This window comes from Nicotiana tabacum, chromosome 7 (assembly GCF_000715075.1).
Source record: "Nicotiana tabacum cultivar K326 chromosome 7, ASM71507v2, whole genome shotgun sequence".
Lineage (NCBI taxonomy): Eukaryota > Viridiplantae > Streptophyta > Magnoliopsida > Solanales > Solanaceae > Nicotiana > Nicotiana tabacum.
This window is the reverse complement of record NC_134086.1, coordinates 102,881,282-102,901,388: the sequence shown is the minus strand read 5'-3', so window position 1 is coordinate 102,901,388 and position 20,107 is coordinate 102,881,282. Positions and strand designations below refer to the sequence as shown.

Here is a 20,107-nt window from a genome sequence, read left to right as displayed (position 1 = left end):
TGAAGAGATGTCAACTCTGAACATCGACACACTTTTTTAAGTTAATGCCAACGATGTTGCATATCCTTTCATACTGATAATTCTATCTCAGCATCTCCACCTTGTCCTCAGAATATGAAGCAACAGTCTAAACGACCTTATCCTTATAATACGGAGCAACAGTCTAAACGACCTAATCCTCAGAATACGGAGTGACAGCCTAACCCGAGTTATGATCCTTCGACGCGCATTGATCTATTGAATGCTGAAGTTGAGAAGTTGAGGAGTGCTGTTGGAAAGGTACTGGAGCTTTAGCTTTTCTGTAGTTTATCGGTACTTTTTGTATATATATGATTTTTTGGTTATAAATATGGTTGTTGATTTACTTTTGTTATTTTTTGTTGTAGTTGACTGATACAGTTACGATACTTAACAGTTATGTAGTTTCTTCCTTTGAAAAAGTGTTCAGTTTTCTGAATATGAAGGAAACTAAGTAAACGAGGGAGGAGGTTCCTAATTCTAAGGTAATATTTTACTGATAAAACCAAATCACTCAACAGTTATGCCTTCTCTTTCTATTATTTTTTATTAGATTCGTCAATGCTTGTCTGATGACAATACATCTGGTCTCAGCGAATATGATGGCTATCAATATGATATTGTTCCTAACTTTGTCGATCAAGTGAATCAAGATAACATGCTAGCTAACCAAACAGATTTAGGTGTCAATGCAAACGAGGGAATTACTGATGGTGTTGATCATGGTATTCGTTCTGCATTTTATCTTTTTTTGTCTGATTTTTCTTTTCTTCATTTTGAAAGTTTTTTATTATTGGTTTTCTCTATCTGAGGGGCAATAGGTGATGTCAAGGGTGATACATTTTGGGATGACATTGGCGATGAAGATTTAGCTTCGCTACAGATGTCCTAAATTGTGCTTCACAGACCACCCATCATAGACGTAGAAGAGGATTACATTTCTCCTGAACAATCGGTTTGACAGAAAATACCAAGAAAATATGCCAAATCTCAGTATTTGCCAGTTTTTGATTCGAGGGCATCAGGATCGGCGCACAAGCTCATTTTTGATATCAAGCATCCTTTCACGATCGAAATTGATTATTTTGATCCCTTGTCACCATTGGCCAAAGAGTTTTGCGCGTTTGTTGATAATGAGATGGATACGAGGCGAATGTATCTTAACTTTCTTTAAGCTTTCATGTTCTGATTTTATACTTGTCAATAAAGGTATTTCTGATTACTTTTTATTTTTTGTGATTTGAAGTGCCAAAAATATTTATACCGATGAAGTAAATAAACTTGCAGAAGCTTTTACTTTTGGCTCGTGTCATGTGACCACGAAGGATTGGTTACATTCACTTACGTATTGTGGTCGACCTTTGATTGACACGGTATTTAATAACTTTCTGTCCTAATGTCTTTTTTTATTTGTTGCGTATCTTTATTGTTTGAGACCCCATAGTGTATACATAACTTTGTATAATCACGGTATAAGATTGTATAACTTTGTATAAATAAATATAACTTTGTATAATAGTGTATAAATTTATATATTTAAAAAATCTAGTAGCGGTGGTTATTTTTATTTTATTTCTTGCCTCAGCACTTGGATGTCCTCTTTTACTATTTGAGAAAGAGGGGGAAATGTGGGTCGAATGTTGCCATGCGGTTTACTATAACCCACTTTGCCTTTGGTAATAAAATCAACTCACTGTATAAAAATTTCAAAGTGAATCAAGATCCTTCAGTGATTCCTAAAGGGCATGAGATAGAAGAGTACATTAGAGGGTATTATTGTGATGCAAATGTAGCGTGGCACACTGTTGACCACGTCTTATTCACTATCTATGTTAAGCGCGGAAGAGTAAAATTGGGCCACTAGGTTTTGGGGTTGTTTACGTTCATAGATAGGTGCATCCACATCTATGACTCTAACCGTGGAGCTATTAATGATAGACTTGCTTTGGATGTTGCATTACCTTATGCAATTTTGCTACCTTACTTCTTGAAGAGTTCTGATTTTTCTATCGAGAAGAAGGTCATTGATTGGAATAATGGTGCATATACCGATAAATCCCATTCTGATGCTTTGTAGATTAATCTGGTTAATAATTTGCCACAATAGATTAAATGGTAGGTTAATCTCATTTGTTTTATTATTTTACTATTAATGTACCTATTTACAGTAACACACAGATAATCTAATTTTTTTTAATTACAGTGATTGTGGTGCTTTTGTTGCTAGCTTTGCTAAGTATTTCATCCTGGGTAAGAAAATTTGAAAAGATAATTTTGACATTGAGATACTTCGCACCGGGTGGGGATCTCTGTTGTGGGATTATGGAAGGAAAAAACAACAGTTCGGTGCAATTAGTGGTGATGAAATCACAGGGAGACTTTTCAGGAAGAGGAAGAGGGGACGACCGAGAAAGTAGTTCTGTTTTTCCCATTTTAATGTAGTTTTGCTATGTATCAAGAGTTGTTTCCTAGTTTTGTCTAAGTACTATTCTGCTACTTGTGAGATAACCTTAAAGGATATTATAGATGTTTTTTATTTTTGTATAATTTGTGGTAATCATTACACATTGTGGTTGTGAATGAATTACATTTTAACGAATATTTTAGTTGTTTTTTCCTTTAACAAAGTATGTATTTTCGTTATTGTTGCAGTTTTGTTAATGTTGCAGGGTTTATACATATGTATACAATAATATACTCCCTCCGTTTCAATTTATGTGAATCTATTTTTTTTTAGTCCGTGCCAAAAAGAATGACCTCTTTACTTATTTAGAAACAATTTACCTTTACACAATGATTTATAGCCACACAAAATATATGTGCCTCATTTTACACCACAAGATCAAAAGTCTTCTCTCTTTTCTTAAACTTTATGCCCAGTCAAATAGGTTCACATAAATTGAAACAGAGGGAGTATATAGTTATACAATTTTATACAAACTTATACTCTCATTTATACATCTGTATACATATAATAACATTGATTGTTTGCAGTTCTGATTTGCATTTGTACAATCTATCAATATATTTAGCACCACTAAAAACAGTAGCACATTATTATTGGATAATCAAAACATGTATAATGAAATATATTTAATATAATTGCAACATATAGTGTATGTCACACCTCCTTTTTACCTACACCCCGGAAGGGTATATATAAGGAAGTTTTTTCTAACTTAAGGTGACAATCGAAACGGGATTATTTATTTATTAAATTCAGAGTCGCCACTTGGGATAATTTTGTGGTGTCCCAAGTCACCAGTTTAAATCCCCAATCGAGGAAAAGATTGACTTTGTTTTATAGTCCGCAAACACAGAAATCTGGGTAAGGAATTCTGTTAACTCGAGGGAAGGTGTTAGGCACCCCCGGATTCCGTGGTTCTAGCACAATTGCTTAAACTATCATAATTAGCCCATTGTCTGATTTTAATACATGTTTTACCCTATAATTCAATTTTAACTTTATAACCGCTTTTATTTAATTAATTAAAGGAAGATTGCAACATCATTTAAAATATGTTTCAAACCACGTCACATAAATGCACCCGCAGTTCGCAACACATTTTATCTAACGTTGAGATTTGGATTTGGGTCACATAAATGTGCACCCGAGTTTAGGAAGATAAATTAGTAAAACAACGCGCCTAAAGCAACTACGCGTTTGCAACTTTGTGAGGGCCATGAAAAATTCGCTAAATGGCGCACCTCGATTCTAAGGATAAACAAGATTAATTAGACGAGGGCCATGCATTTGTCATTTGTTTAGCACAGCGCACCTCCAATTCATTAAAGGAAAAACATTCAACTAAGTGAACTACGAATAATCATATTTAGCTAACTAAACTACAAGAAAGTAAAATTGATACCAATTCTGCATTAGACCGCAAAGTCAGTAATTTTCCTTGGTCTTGTGACCATGTCCTGTTACAATATTAATCACGACCTACAACTATGTGACATCCAATTTACAGTAATATTCCAGCTTTACGTATAACTCATTCCAACATGGGCTAACCTTACTGATTTTAATCTTGCGAGTTGGCAGACTTCCATATTTGGCACAACCATGCGCGACCTCGACGGAGACTAATCTGGGGACGATAGTTATTCCCTTTGCACACAGATCTTTTGCTATTATATTTATTTACTTTAACAAAATCCATTCTTAGATCATATGAACCAACATGGTAGCCTAACTTAAGAAACCAACAACACAAGTAGAATAAAGATGAATAAACTTGAAATCACTTAAAGAGCAAAATAAGAATTCATACCTATGTTACTAAATGTTCTTAAACTACCAGGAAGACATTCAATTTCCAAATTTTTTTTTAAAAAAAAATAGAATAATGAGCCATGCAATTGACTCATCATTTTGAACTTCTAAATCTTAACAACTTCACATTAACATTCAAACTTCAACTCTGTTTTAGCATGCTCACGTACAACCAATTACATAGGACTACTCGAAAGCATTCTTAACCATTTCCCCCCATGGATTTTGCACTAACTGACTACTTGACAACTTGAATTCAAGCATGCTTTTCTCAACAACAATGAATAAAGAAGCTATCGTGCATATTAGTTAAAAATGAACTAACTGTGCAATCTTGTGAACAAATGCAACATCCAGACACTACGAATCTGTGGCCACACTTTGAGTAAAAATACATAGCATAAATATTCTAATGCGGCCTACAGATTCAGGCCTTCATGACAGTCCAACTAGTCCAATCATCCTCCAAGTTTAGATAACAATTCTGAATAAGTAAAGCAATACAAAAGAACAGAGAAAACCTAATTATTCAAGCTGGAATTCAATTATATGATGTAGCACATCAATCAGATAAATAAAAAAAAACATCCATGTATCATGACTGAAACAGTGACATAAGCTAATGCTATGCTTCGAAATCTGCTTTTATTTCATTCTGCAAATCAACTTCACAAGCCATTGAGTATCACGAGTATGTACCTGATAAAGTTAAAGCAAAAAAAAAAGAGTGAGAAGATCAACAGTAGCAGAAGATGAACTTCAGCAGATCGAATCAACAAAATCCAGCTTGTTAAACCATTTCAATCCTAGGAAAGTTCAAAAAACCAATTCAAACATTTTTGAAAACCCATAGAGTGACCTATAATACTCCAATCAAACAGTGTTTTATGGTGTTGTTTTTGTATTTTTCTCTGATTTTTCAGACCCTTTTCAATGTTTAAATTCTCCTTCAGCTACCTCTGATTTTTCTAGGTCTGATCTCTCCCCATCATTTTTACTAAGACAGCCTTATATAGAGGACCCTAGGGCTGCTGAAGTGAGTTCCTAGTTTGCCAATTATCCCTTCCCCAATTTTCTTTTTGTTCAGTTCACACCCTAGGTTTAAACCCTAATTGCTGAAATACCCCCCTCTTAAAACCAACTCGGGTCAAGTTGACCCATGACCCAAACCCTGGCCTGCCAATTGGGTGAACCCTTCTTCTTTGGGCCTTCTGAACTTTCAGAACCCAGTCAACAAACCCAGACCTCAACAAATAAAAATTGACAAACCATGATTGTAAGGGCGTCCAAAACTAAAAATTCAACTAAACAGCCAATAAAGGATTCACTAAACCAAACTCTAACTAATAGAAGAAGAAAACTGGACTAAAAAAAATAACGGGCCTATTTATGTAAGAATGGAAAAATCTGAGAGAGGGAAGAAACAGACGAAGCTTGAAAGGAAATTGCAGAACAAGCAATAAGGACCCGAAATACCTGAGTGGGAAAAACAAACGATGAATTTGCATGGACTAACCAGCCATTTCAACTTGGACCTGAAATGAGTGTTATTCGGGTTGTTCTTGTGAGAACAACCCACCTAACACTTGTTTCTAGTCCAAAAATTCTTCATGCTCGGAGAACAATCAAACCAAACCTTAACGGATGAGACAGAGGTGAAGAGGGAATTAGGGTCCCGGATTTTGATTCAAGATTTGAGGAAATTGGGATGGATTCGAGGGGAACCATGTTGGGATTTGAAAAGGGGAGAGTGAGATGGTTCGTGAGTGTGATTTTGAAGCTGGCTTGAAGCGGCGCCGCCGGCGCGTGGGTATGGCGGCGTTAGGGTTTCAAGGTGGTGCCTGAGATGAAGATGAGAGAGAGAGATGAGTTGTTTGGTTTTAGATTAACTGAGAGGCTTTCAGACAATTTTATTTGATATGGGGGAAGTCTTTGGGCCATTGAATGAAGTAAAAAGGGCGGCCAAGATTAAGTTGAAACCAAACAACTCCAAACGGCGTAGTATCGCCCCCCTACTACGTCGTTTGGATTGTCTACACAACTGGACGCTTGGACCGGATAAGTGTGACTCTCGGCCATGTAATTAAAGGGGACTTTGGTTTGGGCCTGGGGAAAATCAGCTGATTTGGCCCAAAATCAAATTCTTTTCCCAATTCTTTCCCTTTTTTTTTCTTTTTATTTTCTTTTTCTTTATAAATTAAAATTAAAAACAAACCTAAATTAATTCCTAATACAAATTATCTAATCAAATTAACTACTACAAACAATACTTACTACTATCAATTAAAACCGAATTAAAGGAGAATTAACAAAATTCAAGACTAAAATTAAAAAGCAAAAGTAAACTATTATTGTGATTTTTCCAATTCTTATAAAATAAATATTTTACTACTTAATTAAAAAATGCAAAGTTAAATCCTAAATGCAAATGCAACATATTTTTTATTTTTCATTAATTAAATAAAATAAACATGTACAGACAAATGCAAGCAATTAATCAAAAAATGCTACAAAAATCCACGAAATTGCAAACAATGGAAAAAATTATTTTATTTTGAATTTATGGGAGTAATTCATATAGGGCAAAAATTACGTGCTCACAGCTGCCCCACTTTGCTCGAAAACATGGAGAGTTTTCGTGTAAAGATAAAGTGAGCGGATACGAGCGATTTTTGCCCATTCGAATACTCCGTGGGAAGCATTTTTGAAAGATTTGACCGCACCCTGCTTCTGAGGTTGCCTACATATCCTTGGCTAAAAAGGAATCAAGTCAGTGTAGTTCGGGAAGTTTTGGTAGCTGAGACTACCATGAATCTGTGATTTCACTATTGTTGTTGTTGCTGCTACTGCTTACTGAACCCCTTATTACACCATGTCAAAATAAAAAGAAGCTAGACTAGACTATGATCTATGCATTACAAAATCCTATCTATATCTTCAAACTTGCTCTTGTGGTTCTTGTTGCCTTGTTGACTTGTATTCTCCCGGTGAATCCCTTTGTTGCCGATTTGAATTGTAATATGAGATGTACTCCCTTTCTCTAGGTGGATGCCTGACTGCTGAACTTGAATTATATTCCCGTGCTCTCCAGGTGGGCGCCTGATTGCTGAACTTGAAATGTATTCTCGTGCTCTCCAGGTGGGCGCCTGACTGCTGGACTTGAATTATATTCCCATGTTCTCCAGGTGGGCGCCTGACTGCTAAACTTGAATTATATTCTCCTTGTTCTCCAAGTGGGTACCTGATTTCAACAAAAATAGACAAAACAAAGAAAATTTTCTGCCCCAGTTTGGTAGCTGGGCACATATGTGAGTGTTAAACTGAATCATGTTACCAAATATTACTAAGAATTTGAAAGCTAGGTCCCATTATCCAGGGGAGTCCGGACACTTCTTAACTAAACGACAGTTTTTAAATCTAAATTATATTTCCTAAAGGTATTACTTTCGCTATATCCTGTTATCTAAGCCGATCTTAAAACTACACCCCATTATCCAGGAAGGTCCTGACAACTCTTAATTAAAAGACAATTTTAAATCTAAGTTATATCTTCTGATTGGGTTCAAAATTACAACTTTTGGAATCAGATTTCTTGTAACAATCACAACTTCTGCCCAAATTTCTTTGCTTGGGGACTTTTGGGATTTTATTTTGATGGGACCGAACCGTGAGGCTGCCTACGTATCCTTAAAAGGAATCAGGTCGAACGTAGTTCATGTCATAGAAACTGCTTTGCTGTTGTGATTTTCTCTTTCTTTTCTTTCTCTTTTTACTTTCTTTTTCTCTTCTTTGTTGTTTTCTTATCTTCTTTTCTTCTTGTTTTTCTCTTTTTCTTTTCTTCTTTTTCTTTCTCTTTTCATTCTTTTCCTTTCTCTCTTTTCCTTCATCTGTCTTTCACGCATGCGTTTCTGATCTTTGCTATTGATTCCAAAAGAGGGGTATGAAAAGAAATAAACAAGGCTCAAAGGGGGAACAAAGGATAAAGTGTTTAGATAGCAAAATAAAATGTCTTTGTCATTCCAATCTTCAAAATATGCCAAGTACAAACAAATACAATTTAAACAAAGAAATCATACATAATATCTCTTGACCGCATCGAAATTGATGGCCATTTCTACACACTTACCTTCTATATTTATTAAATACAAAGCACCATTGGACAACACTCTAGCTACGTTGAACGACCCATGCCAATTTGGGGCGAACTTGCCTTTCGCTTCAACCTGATGAGGAAGGATACGTTTCAATACTAATTGACCCACTTCAAACTTCTGTGGACGCACCTTCTTGTTATATGCTCTTGTCATTCTCTGTTGATACAACTGACCATGACAAACTACTTCCAATCTTTTCTCATCAATTAAACTCAACTATTCCAAGCGAGTTTTGACCTACTCATCGTCATCAATTTCGGACTCAGCGACAATCCGAAGGGACGGGATTTCAACTTCCGCAGGTATCACCACCTCAGTGCCATATACCAACAAATAAGGAGTTTCCCCTACTGAAGTACGAACAGTAGTGCAATAACCCAGCAATGCAAAAGGCAGCTTTTCATGCCACTGTCTAGAACCCTCCACCATTTTTCAAAGTATCTTCTTTATATTCTTGTTGGCTGCCTCGACTGCTCCATTCGCCTTGGGGCGATATGGGGTGGAATTTCGATGCGTGATCTTTAACTGTTGACATACCTCTTTCATCAAATGACTATTGAGATTAGCACCATTATCTATGATGATTACCTTCGGGATCCTGAACCGGCAAATGATATTTGAGTGCACAAAATCGACCACTGCTTTCTTGGTCACGGACTTGAAAGTTTTAGCTTCAACCCACTTGGTAAAATAATCAATGGCCACCAGAATAAACCTGTGCCCATTGGACGTTGCTGGCTCGATTGGTCCAATGACATCCATGCCCCACGCAAAAAAAGGCCATGTTGCAGACATTGTGTGCAATTCAGATGGTGGAGAATGAATCAAATCTCCATGCACTTGGCACTGATGACATTTGCGCACGAAACTGATACAATCTCGCTCCATAGTGAGCCAATAATAACCTGGTTAGAAAATCTTCTTTTCCAGCACGTACCCATTCATGTGTGGTCCAAAGACTCCAGAATGTACTTCGGTCATGATAGCTGTGGCCTGACTAGCATCTACGCATCTCAACAATCCAAGATCCGAAGTCCTTTTGTACAAAACCCCTCCGCTGAAGAAAAATTCGCTCGCCAACCGCCGAATTGTTCTCTTTTGATCGCCTATGGCTTGTACCGGATACACCCCCATCCTGATATATTCCTTGATATCATAAAACCAAAGCTCTCCATCAAGTTCTTTTTCTACCACGTTACAGTAAGCATGCTGATCATGGACCTAAATATGCAACGGGTCAACATAAGCCTTATTCGGATGATGTAACATTAACGCCAAGGTAGCCAAAGCATCAGCAACTTCGTTATAGATCCTTGGAATATGCCTGAACTCTACTGATCGAAACCATTGACAAAGATCTTGCAAACATTGCCGGTATGGTATGAGTTTCAAATCTCGTGTTTCCCATTCCCCTTGAATCTGGTGTACCAGAAGGTCCGAGTCCCCCAAGACCAAAACTTCTTGGATACCTATGTCTGCAGCTAACCTCAAACCCAAAATGCATGCCTCGTACTCAACCATGTTGCTAGTATAGTAGAAACGAAGCTGAGCCGTAACAGGGTAGTGATGTCATGTTTCAGAAATAAGTACAGCCCATATCTCGATGCCTTTCATGTTAGCAGCTCCATCAAAGAAAAGTTTCCAACTTGGCTCTCCAACTAGTTCCAACTCATCAATATGCATTACCTCTTCATCAGGGAAGTAAGTCTTCAAAGGCTCATATTCTTCATCTACTAGGTTCTAAGCCAAATGATCGGCCAATGCCTGGACTTTCATCGCGGTCCTAGTCACATAGACGATGTCAAATTCTGTGAGCAAGATCTGACACTTTGCGAGCCTCCCTGTAGGCATAAGTTTCTGAAAAATATACCTTAACGGATCCAAACGAGAGGTGAGGTAAGTAGTGTAAGATGACAAATAATGTTTCAACTTTTGCGCCACCCAAGTTAGGGCGCAACATGTCCTTTATAGGTGAGTGTACTTAACCTAGTAAGATGTGAACTTCTTGCTGAGATAATAGATGGACTGCTCCTTCATGCCGGTGATGACATACTGACCCAACACACAACCAAACGAATTATCCAAAACCGTCAAATACAGAATCAAAGGTCTCCCCGTTTCTAGTGGCACCAACACAGGTGGATTTGACAAATACCCCTTTATCTTATCAAATGCTTCTTGACACTCATCTGTCCAGTTGACCGCAACATCTTTCTTCAACAATTTGAAGATAGGCTCACAAGTTGTCGTAAGCTGAGCAATAAACCTGCTGATGTAATTCAACCTCCCTAATAGACTCATCACTTCAGTCTTGTTCCTTGGAGGTGGCAATTCTTGGATAGCTTTAATCTTTGACGGGTCCAATTCAATACCTCGACGACTGACTATGAATCCCAACAATTTTCTAGATGGCACACCAAATGCGCATTTTGCAGGATTGAGCTTAAGATTGTACCTGCGAAGCCTTTGGAAGAATTTTCTCAAATCTCTAACATGATCAGACTGCTTTCTAGACTTTATGATTACATCATCCACATAAACCTCGATCTCCTTATGTATCATGTCATGGAATATGGTTGTCATTGCCCTCATGTAAGTTGCCCCAGCATTTTTCAAACCGAAAGGCATGACCCTGTAGCAGTATGTTCCCCATGGCGTGATGAATGTCGTCTTCTCTGCATCTTCCTCATCCATTAGGATCTGATAATAGCCCGCATAGCAATCCACAAAGGACCCGATCTCATGTTTGGCGCAATTGTCAATCAGAATGTGGATATTTGGCAGTGGAAAGTTGTCATTGGGGCTCACCTTGTTGAGATCACGGTAATCAATACACACCCTGGTCTTGCCATCCTTCTTTGGCACCGGTACTACATTGGCTAACCAAGTGGGATACCGAGTGACCCGAATGACTTTTGCATCAAATTGATTGGTGACCTCTTCTTTGATCTTCACACTCATATCAATTTTAAATTTCCTCAGCTTCTGCTTGACAGGAGGGAATGTCGGGTCAGTGGGCAATTTGTGAACCACCAAGTCAGTGCTTAAACCTGGCATGTCATTATATGACCATGCAAAGACGTCTTTGTACTCAAGTAACACTTTAATTATCTCTTCCCTGAGTTGAGGTTCAATATGGACACTTATCTTAGTTTCTCTGATATTATCTGGGTCCCCTAAATTGATTGCTTCTGTATCACTTAGGTTAAGCTTGGGTTTTTCTTCAAAATGACTTAGTTCTTTACTAATCTCTTCAAAGGCCTCATCCTCATCATATTCTGATTCATCATCACACTTTATTTCTTGAATTACTATTTTAGAATTAGATTAGCTTTTAAGACTGGGCCGGAGATTCCTCATGCATGTCACGCCATTGAAACCAACATAAAAAGAACTGTACAAGGAAGAAAAAGGAAAAGCAAAAATAAAACTATCAGAAATGATGAAAAAGGGAAATTGCATTTCATTGAAATTGAAAGATAACAAGGTTTATACATCCAAACGGACGAAACATAGAATCTGAATTACAACCCTGGAATAATCCAGATAAACTGAAAGAAAATCAAAGCAAACTACCAAAACTCCTTCCGAGTAGGAAGAGGAGTAGCTTCTCAATTGTTAATCTTTGCACTGGGCCCAACAAGTTGCACATCCGCCTTGCTAGAACCCTCTCCAACTTCCACCATGTTCACCTAGTCGAATAATTTCTGAAACCTTTCAAGAAACTCCTTATCAGGACCAACCACAGAACTGGGAACTGTTGTTGCTAGGCGTTTCTTGGTGTCGGGCTTGACAAATAATCTAGAGAGACGTGGGATGGGCTTTGGGAGGACCCATCTTTGAAAATCTTAGCTTTTCTCAACTCTTCGGGGGCAAAGCATCTCCCCGATCGGGTCAAACCATGGGTCTCACAAACTTCTTCTTTAACCTCTTTCCCATTGTAAGTCACTGTCACTAGTTCATAATTCCACGGGACTGCCTTGTTGTTGACTATCGGTAATTGAGTTATAGGTGTGATAATTACAGGATCTGTAAGAGAACCCTCCACAATTTTGATAGGCTTGTTCGCCACCCCTGGCACCACCACTTTTGCTTTTTTTTTGTTTCACTGCAACGCCACTTGAAGACCCTTTCTTGACTACCGCATATGGTTCACTGTTTGCCCCGCTCAACCTGATCACTGATTTCTCACTTGTTGGCTTTTCAACTGGCATAACTTCTTTAGACCAAATCATCATGACGATATGTGAAGGCTTCTTGGGCTCCCCTCCCACATGCATTGTCTCGATCATATTTGTCTCAAGATGGGCGGACAACGGATTCTGGTTGATATTGGGTGCCTCCAGAGCTTGGACCTCAATTCGATTAGTATCAATGAGCTCTTGAATAGCTGTTTTCAATTGCCATCACTTCTCTGTGTCATGTCCCGGAGCACCAGAACAATATTCGCAACTCATAGAGTGATCAAGGTTCCTCGGGGGAAGATTTGGCAGTTTTGGCTCGATGGGACTCAGCATACCCAATTGTCGCAACCTGTGGAACAAACTGGTATAGGATTCTCCCAATGGAGTGAAGGGTTTCTTCTTTTGAAACATCTCATTCTTAAATGCTTGGTTGAGCCGGAAATCTGATCCAGGAGGGTTTTGGTAGGCTCTTGGGGGTGGATAGGCATTTTGTGGAGCTGGGTACATATTTTGTGGGACTGTTGCATGCCATTGTGCATGGGCTGGAGGTTGGCTGTATGTTTAGGCATGGTAGACAGAAAAATAGGGGTCTAGTGATGGGTAGTAGTGTTGGGGTGGATTATAGGTTTGGTGGTAGGAACGAGGCTGATGATAGTGGTGTGATGGACCTCTGGTTCCGAACCAAGCTCCTGAATCAATCGTTGCTACATCCTCTTTCTTCTTCTTTCCAATTACTCCCCCAGTTTCGCTTTGAATGGCCTGGGTGGTTGCCTTAATAGTCGAATAGCTCATGATTTTGTTTGTCTTGAGCCCTTCTTCTACCATACCGCCCATATTTACCACTTCATTGAAGGACTTGCCTATAGCTGATACCAGATGACCGTAATAAGTAGGTTCTAAGGCCTGTAGAAAATAATCCACCATTTCACTTTCTTTCATTGGAGGGTCAACCCTTGCTGCCTGTTCTCTCCACCTAAAACCATACTCCCTGAAACTCTCATTGCGCTTTTTCTCAAGTTTCGTCAAAGACAGATGATCCGGAATAATCTCGAGATTGTACTAGAAGTGACAAGCAAATGCATGGGCTAGATCATCCCATGTGTACCATCTTCCGTGATCATACCAGTGTACTACTCCAGCGCTGAAACACTCAGACTTTGACTGAAATATGCCATTAGCAACTCATCTTTCCCGCCAGCTCCCCTCATTTTGCTACAAAAACCTCTCGAATGCGCCACTGGATCACCGTACCCATCATACAAATCAAACTTGGGCATCTTAAACCCTGCCAGCAATTACACATCTGGAAATAGACATAGATCTTTGTAAGCCACACTTACTTGACCTCCCAACCCCCGCATGTCCCTGAATGATTGTTCCAGGCTTTTAACTTTCCTGAACATTTCCTCCTGTTTGGGATTTTTAGATGGTTTTTCAGTTTCCGCGGGGAGGTCAAAATGAGGAGTGTAGGAATAGGGTTCGGGAACCTTGAAAGTGGGCTCCGGGGGTAATACTGGTTGTCGTGAGTCTGGAACAGAGGCTCACTAGAGGATTGGTGTAATGCAGTAGGTGGGGGTGCCACAAAAATAGGAATGACTGGTAGAGGAGGGTACGTGACTTGTTTGGGCGGTGGAGTTTATGATGTATGGGAAGTGGTGTTGTGGCATTGTTGGTAGAGGGGAAAGGCCGGAGATGAGTTCACCGTGGGAGGTTCCTGGGGCTGAGCCAATGGCGGGATAAAAGCAGGGTTGGCAAGGTAAACTGGCGGTGGGTGCCCTTTTGCCCATGCTTGGTACATTTCAGCCATCTGCTGCTTCAGCTTATACAACTCATCTCTCAGATTAACCTTCGATTCTTCCACCTCTTTTGACGGATCGACAATGCTTGTCTCAAGTTCCTGATTGGCCATGATCAATTTGTTTTTGGACCGGGTGTTGTAGGAGTGAGTTGCCAGAATGCCAATCAAACTAACCACCTGCCTGAACTATAATTTTATCATTAACAAACTTGTTAGCGATTAAGGCTTTAACAGATAAGCAATCGCACATTTGAGGAGTGAATGCACCTAAGCATTTAACCGTTTCTATTATGCATTTGATCGGCTGCTTGCATCATCCCGGCTTTCCTTATTTCCATTTGCAACTTCTTTTTTCTTTTTCATTCTTGCCTTTCCTTGCTTGGTCTCTCTTTGTTTTTATTCTCTCATGACTCTTTATTACTTTGCCATTATTTCCTTCTCACTATTTCTTATTTTCTCTCTCTTTTCTTTTCCTTTTCTCTCTTATTCTTCCCTTTTTTTATCACTCTTTTTCTTTCTTTTGGTTATGGTCGAATCCTATAGAGATTGTCTACGTATCATGACCCTGCATGAATCAGACCAAGCATAGTTTTTGGGATAAGTGTAAAAATAAAATATTTTGGGATTTTCAAAATTTCATAAAAAGTAAATGCTTTGATTACAACGACTCAAAAACTAACAGACTCAAAAAGACACTAATAGACTTTGATGAAAATATGAAAATACAGACTCAAACAGAAAAATGAAAATACAGACTCGAAAATAGACTAACAGACTTCAATGAAAATCACGAATACATCAACGCCTCAACTGTTCCTGGGGCCCGCGGGACATCATTCGGTCTCACCGCGGGCCTATGCACTAAATCCCCTTGGAGGTGGTAGAGATTTTCCATTATCTGGCGAACAAAGGTCATCGCGGTGGCAAAGAACATGGCTCTAGTCATATCCTCACAACTACTACATTTCATCGCGATGTAGTGGGCGATCCTTCTGACTTTCTCTCTTATGACACCCTTTTCTTGCAACAAACGCCCAATCTGCTGGGCCCTGGCTTCCAAAGTTTGTTCGGTTACATGATTCTGTTCTTGAAGTTGTTGCAAATATCTTTCTAACTATGCCATCGCTGCGTAACAGTGTTCCCTTTCTGCCTTAAAGTCTTTTGCCTATTTGATCATTTTGTTCTCAAAGATGGTAACCCTTTTCTTCAACCACACAATCTCATTGTCATATTTCTCTTTTAACTGTTTAACCAAGCGCGCTCGTTCTTCCGCATTCTTAGCCAATTTTGTTCGAGCCCTGGCTAGTTTACCCTCTGCTTTGTTCAAATCAAAACCATATTCATCCACCTTCTGCCTAAGGTTCTTTATAAGCTTTTCATCCTTTGCACTTCTGGCGGGATTTTTAGTTGTTGTTTTCATTTCTCGAATCTGGGCTCGAAGGGCCTCATTTTCTTTGGCTAGCTTTTTCTTTTCATCTTCATCCGCCGCGGCTTGCAAACCATTCTCGAATTGGAGATCCCTGACTTGCTTCTCCAGTTTTCCTATTATGGCCCTGTACTCATTCTCCTTGGCCAACCAAGCCCGCTGTTCTTGCGACGCCTTAATGAATTCCTGAATGTGAGGCTTTTTGGCTGGTCTTTCAGGTTCACCCTTATGGCGTTCTTCTTTCTATACCAGGCAAGATAGGCGGGTGAGACCTCGCCTCTAGATAGGTAACGCACTCGAGTGTTTGCTGTCAAATATTGACATTCGTTCCAAATAGAACGAACTGTTTCTTCATGAAATTGGACGTCGGAACTAACCTCGACCGCATAAACACTAAGATCTTCATCTAGGTGCATCACCTGATACCTTCCCAACTGTCTCATCACCCAGTATGGAGCGTAAGGCTGAATGCCTCGAAGACCCATTAGGAGGAAGTAAGGACCAGTGGCGGGCATATACATAATTTCTTCAACAGGAAGCCAACCCAGTGTCCATTCTATTTGCCCCGCAGTGATGGAGCGCAAGCGGGATACCCAATCTCCAAACCCTTCTGGTAAATTGAACCCTAAAATCCTTGTGTCGAACTCTTCAATGCAACTTTTCTCTGCGGACCCATAACTCATATACTGGGGGCGGTGACACAGGTGTTTGATCATCCAAATCTGTAATAGCAAATTGCATCCCTCGAAGAAATCTGCCCCAGCCTTACAAGCTGTGAGAGCTCGGTATATCTCAGATACTATCATAGGGGCAAGGGTGCTCTTGGTGTTGGTAATCAATACTTTGACAATTCCAGCCACCCGCAGATCGATATTCCCATCTTTCCGGGGAAACACCACGAGGCCTAAGAAAGCTACCATGAAAGCGAAACGCCTATGCTCATCCCATTTCGCTCGGTTCCCTTTGCTACAAACCCCACTTTCTGGGTTGTTGAATCCTCCTACATGCCCGTACCTCTAGTATATAAAACGTAGAGTGGAAAAACCATCCTCCAACTCAGAGTACGGGACTCCCTTGCTTATTTTTAACAAATCCATGAATTTGTGAGAGTTAACGGCTCTTGGAGCAATCAGATATTTTTGCCTCAGACCTTCAGTACTTCCCATATAACCTGCTATCTCTTCCAAGGTGGGTGAGTTCAAAATCCGAGAAATGCAAGACGTTGAGCTGGGTCCCAAAACGTAACCAACGCCTTTATGATGTCTCCTCTAGGCCTTATCTTCAACAACCCGGTGAGGCCTCCCAGATGTAGATTGGCCTTATATTGCTCTGATTTACCCAGATCCTCCCACCACATATGCAATTCCAAAGGGATCTTGTTCATGACTATTATTGGCAAACTTTGACTCGTGCTCATTCTGCACATTTATTAGGGTGATTAAGCAAAATCAAGACTCATTTGACTCAAAAACAAAGTTAATACTGTTTTTCTCTCTTTTCTTTTCAAATTTTCATTTCAAAAATAAAACCCGGTTTTGCAAATACGGTCTTTTAGCACTTTCGGGGGGAAGATTTTAAGGTTGTGCTTGCTAACCGGCCAAAATGTCAAAAAAAAAAGACCAAAGGTGACTGTTCTTGCAAAAACAGCATTCTGACACCCTTTTGGGGACATTCGGCGATTTTCGACAAGAATGGCTTCACCTTACTTATTTCCAACAAAGTAAGAAAATTTTGATGCCTTTTGGGCTATTTTTGCAAAAGGAAGTTGGACCCGATGGGGGTTGCCTACGTATACCACATCCGGTGAGAATCAAACTGGCATAGTTCGGGCAATTTAAAACAAAAACAACTTTTTTTTTTCTCTCTCTTTTTTTTAAAATAAAACAAAAAAAAATTTCAAAATTTCGGCAGAGTTTCAGTACCATTTGGACATTGGTTTTTCCAAAAACAAGCAATTATCTCTCTTAGCCCTCACATTGGCTTTCCTTCTCTCAACCTTTCCCCTATAAGCCGGTTAACATGCAAATCCAAAGCAAATGAATGCACAATTAGCAAGTAGGATGCATCAGGATGGTCTTTTTCATTTCGGGTACACCTGTCCTAGACAGACCCAACCCCTGTGTTGAGTCTCCAAAGTCAAATGCACATGATGCAGATAAGCGTTCCTACTAAGGATCCGGTATGAGGCTGAGTTATTCTAGGTTTAAAACCTAGGTACATTGTTCTAGACCTGGCTTACCCGAACGGACAACTCGAGCCGAGGGGGGCTGTGTACCGATAACCAAAAGATCATCTGGCTTTGCAACTTGTCCGAACCTCATTTTATTTGGGATATGACACTAACAGAAAGAAGTCACGACCAGCGTGCACTCCTCGGGATAGAGAAGAGAGGGGTTTTGTAGCAGTTTATGTACAGTTCAGATAATATCAAAGCGGTAAAGGCAACATTTAGCACATTAGGCCCAATTATGTAATAAAATTAGATAGTAAATAAAGTCAAATATAACAATTATTCTAAGCTCGAATTCTTGAACCGCAAAACTAGAGATTCTGGGTTGGATCCCTAGCAGAGTCGCCAGAGTTGTCACACCTTCTTTTTACTTATACCCCCAGAAGGGTATATATAAGGGAGTTTTTTCCAACTTAAAGTGACAATCGAAACGGGATTATTTATTTATTAAATTCAGAGTCACCACTTGGGATAATTTTATGGTGTCCCAAGTCACCAGTTCAAATCCCGAATCGAGGAAAAGATTGACTCTGTTTTACAGTTCGTGAACACAAAAATTCGGGTAAGGAATTTTGTTAACCCGAGGGAAGGTGTTAAGCACCCCGGATTCCGTGGTTCTAGAACGGTCGCTTAAACTATCATAATTGGCCTATTGTCTGATTTTAATACATGTTTTAACCTATGGTTCAATTTTAACTTTATAACCACTTTTATTTAATTAGTTAAAGGAATATTGCAACTTCATTTAAAATATGTTTCAAACCACATCACATAAATGCACCCGCAATCCGCAACATATTTTATCTAACGTTGAGATTTGGATTTGGGTCACATAAATGTGCACCCGAGTTTAGGGAGGTAAATTATTAAAACAACGCGCCTAAAGCAACTACGCGTTTGCAACTTTGCGAGGGCCATGAAAAATTCGCTAAATGGCGCACCTCGATTCTAAGGATAAACAAGATTAATTACATGAGGGCCATGCATTTGTCATTTTGTTTAGCACGGCGCACCTCCAATTCATTAAAGGAAAAACATTCAACTAAGTGAACTACGAATAATCATATTTAGCTAACTAAACTACAAGAAAGTAAATTGATACCAATTCTGCATTAGATCGCAAAGTCAGTGATTTTCCTTTGTCTTGTGACCATGTCCTGTTACAATATTAACCATGACCTACAGCTATGTGACATCCAATTTACAGTAATATTCCAGCTTTACGTATAACTCATTCCAACATGGGCTAACCTTACTAATTTTAATCTTGCGAGTTGGCAGACTTCCATATTTGGCACAACCATGCGCGACCTCGATGGAAACTAATCTGGGGACGATAGTTATTCCCTTTGCACACAGATCTTTTGCTATTATATTTATCTACTTTAACAAAATCCATTCTTAGATAATATGAACCAACATGGTAGCCTAACTTAAGAAACCAACAACACAAGTAGAATAAAGATGAATAAACTTGAAATCACTTAAAGAGCAAAATAATAATTCATACATATGTTACTAAATGTTCTTAAACTACCAGGAAGACATTCAATTTCCAAACAATTTTTAAAAAAAAATAGAATAATGAGCCATGCGATTGACTCATCATTTTGAACTTCTAAATCTTAACAATTCAACTTCACATTAACATTCAAATTTCAACTCTGTTTTAGCATGCTCACGTACAACCAATTACATGGGACTTCTCGAAAGCATTCTTAACCATTTTTCCCCTTTCTTTTAATATGGATTTTGCACTAACTAACTACTTGACAACTTGAATTCAAGCATACTTTTATCAACAACAATGAATAAAGAAGCTATCGTGCATATTAGTTAAAAATGAACTAACTGTCCAATCTTGTGAACAAATGTAACATCCAGACACTACCAATCTGTGGCCACACTTTGAGTAAAAATACATAGCATAAATATTCCAATGCGGCCTACATATTCAGGCTTTCATGACAGTCAAACTAGTCCAATCATCCTCCAAGTTATAACAATTCTGAATAAGT

General features: G+C 39.0%; 1 long non-coding RNA gene across 1 annotated transcript; it reads right to left on the bottom strand.

Annotated features, from left to right (window-relative positions):
* Positions 1-4,578: 4,578 nt before the first annotated feature.
* LOC142161816 (uncharacterized) lies at positions 4,579-6,654 on the bottom strand. Its single transcript, XR_012693457.1, has 2 exons — positions 5,255-6,654; positions 4,579-4,996 (listed from the first exon to the last, which is right to left on the bottom strand). It is a non-coding gene; the product is annotated as an uncharacterized LOC142161816 (long non-coding RNA).
* Positions 6,655-20,107: the final 13,453 nt, after the last annotated feature.